This window comes from Panthera pardus, unplaced genomic scaffold (assembly GCF_024362965.1).
Source record: "Panthera pardus isolate Hobbes unplaced genomic scaffold, ASM2436296v1 HiC_scaffold_13, whole genome shotgun sequence".
NCBI lineage: Eukaryota > Metazoa > Chordata > Mammalia > Carnivora > Felidae > Panthera > Panthera pardus.
Window position 1 is genome coordinate 203,146,343 of NW_026526688.1, and position 13,242 is coordinate 203,159,584.

The 13,242-nt window shown below is 45.1% G+C and overlaps 1 protein-coding gene and 1 pseudogene across 4 annotated transcripts in view; one reads left to right on the forward strand and one right to left on the reverse strand.

Annotated features, from left to right (window-relative positions):
• The window catches only part of FAM193A (family with sequence similarity 193 member A), a 163,413-nt gene that overhangs the window by 116,221 nt on the left and 33,950 nt on the right, over positions 1–13,242 (reverse strand). The gene's annotated exons all lie outside the window — the stretch shown is intronic.
• Positions 7,465–8,112, forward strand: LOC109269760 (Golgi SNAP receptor complex member 2-like; annotated as a pseudogene).

A 13,242-nucleotide genomic window follows, 5' to 3' on the forward strand; every position in this document is an offset into this window, starting at 1 on the left:
GCTGTCTCTCTCAAAAATAAATAAACATTAAAAAAAAAAAATAGCTGCACTAACTGAGGGAGAATGGTATTGATCCAAGGATAGACAAACAGACAAAGAACACAGAACCAAGATATTTATAGACTCTAAATTTATAACAGAGATGGCATTCCATAGCACTGTGGAAAGAACATTCTTTTTAACTAATAGTATTAGGACAACTATGTATCCAAATGAAGGAAAAATAAAATATAATCCCTACATCACATGATACACAAAAATCAATTTCAAATTATAGACCTAAATGTGAAAAATAACATTGGTATCTTCATGATCTCCAGTGAAGGAAAACATTTTAAAGCAAGACATCAAAAGAACTACAGCATAAAGGAGTGAACAGATCTAACTATTTAAAAATAACCTTCCAGGAGTGCCTGGGTGGCTCAGTCGGTTGAGCCTCTGACTTCGGCTCAGGTCATGATCTCGCGGTTCATGAGTTTGAGCCCTGCGTTGGGTGCTGTGCTGAGCCTGCTCAGAGCCTAGAGCCTGCTCCGGGTTCTATGTCTCCCTCTCTCTCTACCCCCTTGCCCACTCACACTCTTGTCTCTCTCTCTCTCTCAAAAATAAACATTAAAAAAAATTTTTTAAATAAACTTCTAGACAAAAGACAGCATTAAGAAAGAAAAAAAACTAAGAAAAAGATCTAAAACTCAATAGAAAATAAATGAGCAAAAGACTTGAACAGGCTTTCACAAAAAAAGGATATCCAAATGGTCAATTAACATATAGTCAAAGAATGTAAATTAAAATCACAGTAAAATACCAAGCAGAGTAGCTAAAATTAAAAAAAAAAACTGTGTTGGGGCACCTGCGTGGCTCAGTAGGTTGAGCGTCCAACTTCGGCTCAGTTCATGATCTCACAGTCCGTGGGTTCAGGCCCCGCGTCGGGCTCTGTGCTGACAGCTCAGAGCCTGGAGCCTGCTTCAGATTGTGTGTCTCCCTCTCTCTCTAACCCTCCCCCATTCATGCTCTGTCTCAAAAATAAATAAACGTTAAAAAAATTAAAAAGAAAAAAACAACTGTGACCATTTAGGCAAAAAAACAAAACCACGGGAACTCTGGTGCACTGCTGGTAGAGTGGAAACAGGTATAACCATGTTGGGGAACACACACTATATTTTAAGACTTCAAAAACACAATATATTATGACCAAGTAGTTTCTCTTCTAAATACATATCTTTCCTGATACCTTGTTTTGTAGGCACCAAGATACCTGTACAAGATTATTCATACCAGCTCCAAACTGGAAATAGCCCAGATACATAGAATGGATAAATGTATTGTATTCTATTCGTATAGTGAAACACTACTCAGCAATAAAATGATCAAATTGTAGCTCAGTTCAAAACAAATCTTAAAAATATTATTGCATGAAAAAAACCATATACCAAAGACTGTAGGTAATTTGCTTCCATTTATGTAATATTCAAAAACAGGCAAAACTATACTGTTTAGGTATGTATGCTTAGTGGTTACCTACAAAAGGAAAGAAAGGGAACTGTAACCAACCTTTAGTGGGCTTTTCGAGTCACCAGAATGTTCTATTTATCTGACTGGTACTCATATTAGGGGTCAAATTCAAATAATTTACAGAGCTATACATTCATTTTATGCTCTTTTATAGCATTTAACAATAAAAAAAGTTTGAAAAAAGAAATAAATGTTTGACAAAAGAACAAGGTAATTCAGTTGGTGAGGAAGAGGCTTCTCAGTAAATGATACACAACTGGAAATCCATAGGAAAACACCTCCAACCTTACCTAACACCACTGTAAAAATTAATGTGAAATGGATAACAGACCTATACATAAAAGCTAAATTATAGGGGCACTGGCTGGCTCAGCCAGTGGAGCGTGCGACTCTTGATCTCAGGGTCATGAGTTCAAGTCTCTCCTTGGGTACAGAGATTACTTAAAAATAAAATCTTTAGGGGCGCCTGGGTGGCGCAGTCGGTTAAGCGTCCGACTTCAGCCAGGTCACGATCTCGCGGTCCGTGAGTTCGAGCCCCGCGTCAGGCTCTGGGCTGATGGCTCGGAGCCTGGAGCCTGTTTCCGATTCTGCGTCTCCCTCTCTCTCTGCCCCTCCCCCTCCCCCGCTCACCTTCACTCCCTCTCTCTCTCTCTCTCTCTCTCTCTCAAAAATAAAAACGTTAAAAAATTTTAAAAATAAATAAATAAAATAAAATAAAATAAAATCTTTAAAAACATAAAAAGCTAAAATTATAAAACTTTAATATGAAAACAAAGTAAAAAAATCTTCCCAACCTTAGAGTAGACAAAAGATTTCAACCTTGGGGTAGACAGATTTCTTAGGATCCTGAAAAGCACTAATGATAAAAGAAAAAAAAATGATGAACTGGACTTCATCAAGCTTTATAAAACTTCTTTCTGTTCCTCAAGACAGAGGAAGGTTGCTTCTGGCTTCTGCCCCAGCATGGACTGCTCCCACACTTAACAATGAAAACCAACTAATTTCAAGTCCAAGACTTTTTTTGAAGCTACCAGGGAACTGAGGTCACAGAGCAAATTGGCCCAAACTCCGAGTGCCTTCAAGGAAAGAGCATACACACTCACCTGAGGTGGATGCAGTGTGGCACTGGTAAGAAGACTGTTATGACCAGATGACAAATTGTGAAGACTGCAAACTGTCAGGACAACTCCTGGGGTCACAGAAATTGGGGAAGTCCGTATCCCTTTGCAACCTGTCTACGAAACCCACAGGATGGTCACCGAAAAGACGTGAAAGAGCCCTAAGAAGCACTGATGGCAGCACAGAACTGGGCAGGGGAGCAGCAGCCAAGTGGGAGGGGCAAGAAATTTCAGCCAGGTCCTTCCCTTCCATCTCCACTAAGGAACAAAAGCCTTAATCTGTACAGGGGAGGGCTGTGGTGAACACTCATTACAACTTGGGGAAGGGAATGGGGGGGGGGGGTGGCATTTACTCCTGGAGAAGGGGCAGGATTACACAATGAGCTCATAACCTGAGCCAAGGAAGAAGGGACAGAAGAACCAAGAGGGCCACTCCCCAAGACTCAGGGCGCCATACACGACTAACACGGAGTCTTACTCAGAATAATGAAGACAGCACCACACCACCACCAAACATGATTAAATAAAAAAGCTTCAAATAACAGCCAACTGAAGACTACTACTAGGACGGACGGAGAGGAATAAGGGTGTGCAAAGATACACTTTGTGAAGTACTACAAATAGGGAAGGCTTAAAACTCAGAATTACAGAGTTCTGGTAACCCACCTTCACACTAAACATAAGCCATTGCTACAGAACTTTGACAGCTGTGGTGCACTGACAATAACCAAAGCAACAATAAATCCTAAACCTAGGTCTACTTTTAACGAGAGTAATACAAACTACAGCACTAAAGACCAAGTAGAAAGAAAGCTGTGTCCATTTCCAGGCATGAAAATGATTTACTTCAGTTTCTACTGTCCTATACAGTATGTCTGGCTTTGAAAAACAATTATAAAGCATATAAAAGGCATGGGGGAAAAAAACCCACACTCCCAAGAGACAGAGCAATCATGAAAACAAGATTCAGACATGAAGCAGGTGTTGGAACTATCTAACAGGGAATTTGAAATAACTATATACAATTAATATATTAAAGACTATTAACAGAAAAAGTGGACAACATGCTACATCAGAAAGGTAGTTTCAGCAGGGAAATGAACACTACAGAATCAGTGAGCGTGAAGACAGATCAACTCACCCAAACTAAAACACAAAAAGAAAAGGTGGGCGGTGGGGGGAACAAACAACAAGTGTGACACAATAGGAAACATTCTCATTTATAGGTAATCAGAATCCTAGCAAGAGGTGAACAGAGCAGAAGAAATTACGGTTGAGAACTTTCCAAAATTAATGACACACCAAACCACAGATCCAAGAAGCACAGAGAATATCAATTAGGCTAAAAAAAAACCAAAAAAACAAAAAAAAAACCTGCCTCATTATATCACTTCCAAAATGCTACAAACGAAAAAGAGAAAATCTTGAAGGCAGCCAGAGATAAGAGACATTAGACACAGAAGAACAAAAACAAGGATTACAGCAGGGTTCCTGGTGGGGGGGGGAGGGGGAAGGATGGGGACATGAAACCCAGAAGACGGTGATTTTTTTTTCTTTTTTAGAGTACTGAAAGGGAAAAGCAACAACCACCACCTATTAAGTCAAAATTCTATACCCAGCAAAGATATCTTTCTAAAAATAATGGAGAAAGATTTTCTCAGAAACAAATACTGAAGAAAATTCATTGCCAGGAGACTTAACCTACAAGAAATGTAAGATATTTCAGGCAGAAAGAATCTGAGTAATACTGAAACTTGGATCTACAAAAAGAAATGAAGAGCCCTAAAAACATAAAGCAAGTAAAATAAAATCAGTCTTTTCTGTTTTTTCAAGAATTGCACTAAAAGATAACTTTCAAAAGCAAAAATAGTGAGTACTGTGTGTTAATAGCACATATAAATGCAAAATAAATAACATCAGAGAATTGGGAATACACTATGTAAAGGCCCTTTGGCAGGCAGACCTTAGAGAGACTGTGGGTTCAACTCCAGACCACTGCAAAGAGCCACTCAAATGAATTTCTTTTTCCCAGTACACTAGTATACTGTAGCCTATTAGTGTGCAATAGCAGAAAAATTATGTACATACGTGAACTTTGTATCTTATTTTAAAATTACTATAAATACAATGTCTATTAAAAATGCTAACCATCACCCGAGCTTTCAGCGAGCTGCAACCTTTCTGCTGGTGGAGGGTCTTGCCTTGACGCAGACTGCTGCTGACTGATCAGGGTCCTGGTTGCTGAAGGCTGGGGTGTCTGTGGCAGTTCCTCAAAACAAGAGAATGAATTTGCCGCCTCTTCCTTTCCCAAATGATCTCTCTGTGGCACGTGATGCTGTCTGACAGCATTCTACCCACAGTACAACGTCTTTCAAAATTGGAGTCAGTCCCTTCAAACCCTGCCGCTCTTTATGAACTAAGTTTATGCCATATTCTAAATCCTTGTTGTCGTTCCAACCGTCTTCACGGCATCTTCACCAGGAGCAGAATCCACCTCAAGAAACCACTTTCTTTGCTCCTCCGTAGGAAGCGCTCCTCATCCGTTCAAGTTTTATCCTGAGATCGCAGCCATTCAGCCCCTGATCATAGTCCTCTTGCTGTTTCCACCCCATCTGCAGCGACTTCGCCACAGAGTCTTGAACCCCTCAAAGTCCTGCATGAGGGCTGGAACCCGCTTCTCCCAAACTCCTGTTAATATTGATATTTTGACCTCTTCCCATGAGCCACGGCAAGAAACGTTTTCGTAAGGACATCCAGAATGGTGAATCGTTTCCAGAAGGTTTTCAATTTACGCTGCATCAGAAGAGTCACCATTTATGGCGTCTACAGCCTTATATTTTTTAAGATATGTGTTTCTTTTTTTTTTTTTTTTTTTTTAACGTTTATTTATTTTTGGGACACAGAGAGACAGAGCATGAACGGGGGAGGGGCAGAGAGAGAGGGAGACACAGAATCGGAAGCAAGCTCCAGGCTCTGAGCCATCAGCCCAGAGCCCGATGCGGGGCTCGAACTCACTGACCGCGAGATCGTGACCGGAGCTGAAGTCGGACGCTTAACCGACGGAGCCACCCAGGCGCCCCAAGATATGTGTTCCTTAAGTAGTAAGACGAAAAAGTCAAAGTTAAAAGTTACTCCTTGCTCCATGGGCTGCAGAATGGATGTTGTATCAGCAGGCATGAAAACAACATTAACCTTGCTATACATCACCAGAGCTCTTGGGTGACTGGGTACAACGTCAATGAGCAGTATTACTTTGAGAGGAATCTTTTTTTCTGAACTGTAGGTCTGAACAGTCGGCTTAAGATATTTGGTAAACCATGTCGTAAACAGATATGCTGTCATCCAGGCTTTGTTGTTCCATCTGTAGAGCGCAGGCAGAGTAGATTCAGCACAGTTCTTCGGGGCCCTAGGATTTTCCCAACGGTAAATGAGCACTGGCTCCAACTTCAAGTCACCAGCTACATTAGCCCCTAACAAGGGAATCTGCTTGTCCCTTGAAACTTTGAAGTCAGGCACTGACTTCTCCTCTCTAGCGATGACAGTCCCAGTCTTCCCCCCAAATGAGGCTGTTTTCGTCTACACTGAGAATCCATTGTTTAGTGTGGCCTCCTTCATGAATTATCCTAGCTAGACCTTCCGGAGAACTTGCTGCAGCTTCTCCATCAGCACTTGCTGCCTCACTTGGCACTTTTGTGTTATGGAGACGGCGTCTTTCTTAAATCTCACGAACCAACCTCTGCAAGCTTCAGATTTTTCTTCTGCAGCTTCCTCTCCTCCCCCAGCCCTCACGGAATTGAAGAGAGTCAGGGCCTCGCTCTGGAAGAGGCTTTGGTTTAAGAGAGTATTGCAGCGGTTTTGATCTTCCTTCCAGACCACTGGAATTTTCTCCCTACCGGCAGTTAGGCCATTTCCCTTTCTTATCATTCATGTGCTCACTGGAGTAGCACTCATTTCCTTTAGGAACTTTTCCTTGGCATTTGCAACTTGGCTGTTTGGAACAAGAGGCCTACCTTTCGGCCTATCTTGGCTTTAGACATCCCTCCCTCACTCAGCTTCATCATGTCTAGCTTTTGATTTCGAGTGAGAGATGCGTGACCTTTCCTTTCACTTGAACCCTCAGAGGCCACTGTAGGGTTGGTTGTTAGTTGGCCTAATTTCAGTACTGCTGTGTCTCAGGGAGTGGGGAGGCCTGAGGAAAGCGAGGGTTGTGGGATGGTGACTGACATTCTACAGAGCAGCTAGAAAACACACATTTATCAATTAAGTCCACGGTCTTAATGGACACAGTTCATAGTGCCCCCAAAACAAGTACAATAGTAACATCAAAGATCACTGATCACGCATCACCATAACAAACATAATAATGAGGAAGAACTCTGAAATACTGCGAGAATTACTAACCTAAGACAGAGACACAAAGGGAGTAAAGGCTTTTGGAAAAACGGCACCAATAAAAAACCTTCAATTTGTAAAAAACACAGTATCTGTGGAGCACAGTATAAAACCAGTATGCCTGTACTACGCTGTGAAGCAATATAATATCATTTGAAGGTACACTTTGCACGAATTTAAAACGTACACTGTAGGGGCGCCTGGGGGGCTCAGGCGGTTAAGCGTCCCATTCAGCTCAGGTCATGATCTCACCGTTCGTGGGTTCGAGCCCCGCGTTGGGCCTGTGCTGACAGCTCAGAGGCTGGAGCCTGCTTCGGATTCCCTCTCGCTCTGCTCCTCCCCCACTCATGCTATGTCTCTCTTTCTCAAAAACAAACTTAAAACATTTTTTTTTCCTTAAATGTACACTGTAAAGCCAGGACCGGACCTGGCGGGGGCTGGCAACATGGAGTCGCTACACCAGCAAACACACAAGCAGGTCCCTAAGGCCCAGTCTCACATGGGACTGAGATGACAGACAAATAGTCTCTGTATTTAGTAGAAAACAGAATCTAAGCAAACACAGACCAGATATTCAGCCGTCTAGAACTTCTAGGGATTATGTCCAGCAAAGAGCGCCCTAACCAAAGAACGAACGCCACGCTTCCCAGTACCTGTAGACTGCTCTCAGAAACTTCCAGCATCAGCGGTACACAAGGGCGCAGCGGAAGAGACAAGACAGCAAGAGGAGCTTCTGGGTGCCACCTCCACCACTAATGACTCTGACACCACCACCCTAATGCATGACTCACTGTGGTCTGACTCTTCCCTCCAGAAAACTCACCACGGCATGGATGGCCTCAGTGGAGTCGGACACAGTATTCTGGAAGGACTGAGGGCCCGGAGACTGACCTCGAAGGGGACTCAGAAGATCTCGGACACTGCCAACATGCTGGGCTTATCCAACAGTGATGTGGCTTTCCAGGACAGGGCTGTATGGCCCGTGGGGCGTCGCTCACCCGCGTGGTCATGTTCCTCGGGGGGCAGTACTGGAGTGAGCCAGCCACGCCCACCGGCTGAAGGACCTGCCCACTGTGTGAGTGTGGGTGCGTGAAAGAGAAAGGGGAGCCCAAAGGAGGCCTACTGAAACACATGGCCGTCTTAACTGTGACCATCACTTGGAAGTAACTGTGATCTGTAACCTGGTGGGAGCTTCAAATCTGCTTTCCGTGACACCTTGGTAGAGAAGCTAGTGTCACCAAGATGCACGGTGCTTTGGGAATGAAAGGAGTACATGTTCTCTCCGAAAATAAACAAATTCAAAAAATTAAAATGTACACCGTAAGCCCAAAGGCAACAAGTATAAAATATTTTAAGAGGTATGAATAGTAAGTCAACAGAAGAGATGAAACGGAATCATGAAACATGCTAAATAAAACCGAGAAGAGGCAGAAAAAAGGGGGAAAAGAAAACAAAAAATAAATGAACAGAAAATATAGCCAGCAAGATGGAAGGTTTTAGTCAAATCCTATCAAGAATCACCAATGGCTGCCTGGGGCCAGAGGAGAGGGGGTGGACTGGCAAAGGGCTTGAGGGAACTGGGTGGGGTGATGGACATTTCCTAGGGGTTTTTTTTGTTTTTGTTTTTTTAAGTTTGTCCATTTTGAGAGAGAGAAAGAGTACAAGCAGAGGAGGGGCAGAGAGAGAGAGGGAGGGAAAGAGAATCCCAAGCAGGCTCTGCTCTGTCAGCCTGGAGCCCAACGCAGGGCTAGAACTCATGAACCGTGAGATCATGACCTGAGCCAAAACCAAGAGTTGGGGACTTAACCGACTGAGCCACCCAGGTACCCCAGAAATTTCCTAAGTATGGTAAACATTCATCCATACTCAGAAAACTGTATGTTTAAAATGGGTGTATCCGGGGCGCCTGGGTGGCTCAGTCGGTTGAGCGCCGACTTCGGCTCAGGTCACGATCTCGCGGTCCGTGAGTTCGAGCCCCGCATCGGGCCCCTGTGCTGACAGCTCAGAGCCCGGAGCCTGTTTCAATTCTGTGTCTCCCTCTCTCTGACCCTCCCCTGTCTCATGCTCTGTCTCTCTCTGTCTCAAAAATAAATAAACGTTAAAAAAAAAATTTTTTTTAAAAATTTAAAAAAATAATAAAATGGGTGTATCCTAGGGTGGCTCAGTCGGTCAAGTTTCCTACTCTTGGTTTCAGCTTAGGTCACGGTCCTGCAGCTCGTGGGTTCAAGCCCTACATCAAGCTCTGAGCTGACAGTGCAGAGCCTGCTTGGGATTTTTCTCCCTGCTCCACACCCCCCCTCCCCACCCCCGTACCTTCTCTCTCTGAAAATAAATAAACTTGAAAAAAAAATGGGTACATCCTACTGTGTGCAAATTATAACTCAATAAAGTTTATTTTTCAAAATAAAGAATAAAAAGTTAAAGGAAAAACAACTCTACTGAAATAACTAAGAATGCCGAGTCGTGGCCGGACTGCCCAGTCTCACTTACTAGCATGTTGACACGGGCGTCACTCACCCTCTCTCTGTCCTCAAGCACCAGCCGCACGGGCCTGCCATGAGGAGGTAAGAAGTGCTTCAAGCCCCAGCTTGGCACACAGTTAGAGACCGTCCAGTGCTGGCTAGCATTATGATTAATAAAGAATGACCCACACTTTTGCCTAGGACCACATATGGTGGCACCTTGAGGGAGAAGACACCCTCTCTGCTCTAGTCGAATGAATGTCATCTGACTAAAGACTCAGAGACTGAGGGGCACCTGGGTGGCTCGCTTGGTTAGGCATCCGACTCTTGGTTTCGGCTCAAGTCATGATCTCACGGTTTGTGGGATCGAGCCCCATATTGGGCTCAGCACTGCTGGTATAAAGCCTGTTTGGGATTTTTCTCTCTCTCCCCCTCCCACGTTCTCTCTTTCAAAATAAATAAATAAACTTAGGGGGAAAAACATATTACCAGAAATAAATTGACAGAAACAAACCTCATAGTTAGAAAATAATCCATTTCTCCTACATGCCTACCTCTGTATGGTTCAGTCAGTATTTACGGAAGACCTACAAGATGCTGGAGACAGATCCAAAGACCACATATACTCTCTGGCTCTTGAGAAAATGCCACAGGAGTGAGCTGTTCCAACATAATGAAAGAAAGAGCATTAATACAAAAAGATGTGCATGTTACTACAAAAGCCCCAAGGAGAGGAAATGACTCACACCAGGCTACAAAGCCAAGAGCCAAGTGCCAGGCATTATGCGAAATGCCATACATGTACTTCTTCCTATGACTCTTACAATGACTCCAAAGTAGGCACTATTGTCTCATTTTAAAGCTGCGACACCTAAGGAACAGAACCATCAGGGAACCTCATCTAACATCACAGAGCTAGGATTCAAATCCAGGCAGTCTGAATCCCACACCTGCACTCCCAAGACGACAGTGGACGGCTTCTCTGCCAGCATCTGCCTGGGAGGGGTCAGGGAAAGCTCCTCCTCCCATCAGCCACCTGGAAAGCCCTCTCGGAGCGAGCGCTGGGACTCCTGCATCATCTTCCCTTTCAAAGCTGACTCCTCCCCTCCCCCTCCCCTTCTCTTCCAGGCTGGGTGGCCAGTCCCGCCTTCCTGCTCCCGTAGCACTTCTCAACCACATGCACCCACCTCTCTCCCGAGAAACTGACCATGGGCTCAGTGAGACCAGAGACTTTGTCCCAATCACATTCTTTCCACTAACACCTTCCATAGCGTCACTCCTAGGGCAGGCAGCGTTCACTGAATGAACAAGCAGAAGCCTCTCCAGTGGTTTTCAGAGTGACAGACAGGAAAGGCTGACTGCCTGACACGGGAGCTGAGCTGCCCGTCGGGGTAACTTGTGCCAGAAGATCCTGGAATCACATGCACAATATGCAGAGTCAAGTTCCTTCACCGCCACTTTAGAAACTACACCTACAGCCTCTCAGGGACTCCCCTAAGACCAACGGTCAGGGAAGAAAACGCTGAGTCTGTTTACAGTTGGTTTAAGTGATGTGTTGGCACCAGCCAGCAGATGGCTGCAACATGACACTACACTCAGACTCGGTCCTGAAGGCCCAGTGGCAGGAAAATCCAGACCAGCGGGCACAGGGCTGAGAAGTATGGTCGGATGGGCCCTTTGCCAGGAAGGAAGAATGGCCAGAGATGCAGATCCACACCAATTCACTGACGGAAGCTACTGTCTGGCAGGACGGTCAGGAATTTGGAAAGAACAAGAAGCGATAACTGGTGGCAAAGGGCTCTAGAGAAGGGGTGTGAGCACGCAAGGGCCTCTGTGTCCTGTGTGAATATGCTCAGCGAGGACACGCCCTGCAAACGCAGCTCTCAAAGCTCAGTGGACAAGATGAGCAGCGCCACACGTGTCTCTGAGCTTCTTTCCCTGACACTTACTCTAATACGCTCATGACAGCAAGGGTGGGAGTGATGAATCTGCTCAGTGACCTACACTTCCGCCAAGAACGATCTGGGTTCTCCAATGCCAGGTATCTGCAGGGCACAGCTCGTCTGGTATTCGGCATTTCGTGCTTTCTCTAGCACTGGACTCACTCAGCAAGCAACAACATAGCTGGGAGCCCCAGAGAGGCCGGACTTGTGCCCCAGCCTCAGTTACTGGCTTCCTCCAACCTCTCCTCAGCCCCCATGCCTCTGCACAGGTGAGGGGTCCTGCAGGGCTGGCTATCTAGTGAGCCTACTACCCAACCTTGTCCCACATAGTGGCCTGGAGCCGCCCTGGCCCACGTGATACACAGAAATGTCTGAGCACCTGAATAAGGGGGCTACCGCTCCAGCAATCGGCTCTGGCCGTGCTTCCCAGACTCCTGCACACTTGCCCATCGACGCTGGCTCGCCTGAACCCTAGAGGTCTGTTTCCCATGGCCCTCCCAACACAGACATGACGCATCCCAGGCAGCCTGCCTGCAGGGGTGCCCTGACTGCCATGCATGCCCACCCACTAGCCTCAGCTTGCGTGCACCCCAGACAGATCCTGCCTGCCCAGTGACTGTGGACTAGCTCTGGCCCAGGCAAGCCAGCTGCAACCACATGTGCTCCAACAAGGTATGAACCCCAGCTTTGGGATGTGGCGCCCTTCGAAATGTGTCCTTCCATGGGGGTACTATCCCTCAGCCCTCGAGTATACTTTAGAGTTTCCTTTCCAGTTTACAGTTACTCTAGCGGAGCTTACTAATTTCTTAATATATTAAATTTCCCTTGTTTAAATTACTATATGGTTTAAAAAAATAAAAAAATAAAATAAAATAAAAAAATAAATTAACTATATGGTTTGTTTCCTGATTGGACCTAGACTGATACACCCAGTTCTCCCATGTCACCATTATAGACTTACTGTACAACTTTTCACTGTTATGACCCATGGTCATGGGATTCACTCATCTTGTCACATACCCCATCACCCAAAACAGCTGGCTGGGGAGAATGATGAAATGGCCTACTGGGGACTCACCACATTAAATGGGAGACCTTTGGGGTTAGAGAGCCATCCCATAAGACACAGCTGTATTCTGCACAGATGCCCAAGACAGACATGGTGCTGCCTCTCCAGGAAAGAAGGGCCCAAGCGCAAGCAGCATCTTTCACTGGCACCTAACAACCAATCCGGAAGATTCTTCCTTCCCACCCCTGCAACTTTAGGTTAGAACTCTTAGTAGCCAAGAGTTGAAAACCTGTACCAGGTGATAATAGTTTCGGTATATAAGAAGTTAGCCTGGCCATCTGGACTAATACCTCTGAACCAACAAGTTCAACACAAATGTTGACTAGATATTGTGATGGTCAAAGATAAAGAGACACATGAGACAGGTGCAGAATCCCAAAAAGAATGTCTTCAAAAAATATGTACCTCTCCATTAAACTTCCTTCTAAAACTTCCTTCTGACACATCCTGCAAGAACAGCAACACTACGGGCATCTGGGGGGCTCAGTCAGTCGACCATCCGACTTCTGATTTTGGCTCATGTCACGATCTTGTGGTTCATGAATTACAGCCCTGCGTCGGGCTCTGCACTGACAGCACAGAGCCTGCTTTGGATCCTCTGTCCCCCTCTCTCTGCCCTTCCCCAGCTCTCTCTCTCTTGCTCTCTCTCAAAAAAAAAAAAAAAAAAAGTTAAGTTTATTTTTTAAAGCTACACTGAATCCTGTGGATGCTTAGAAAACATACACTTAAAATACTGTACAACTGTGGTT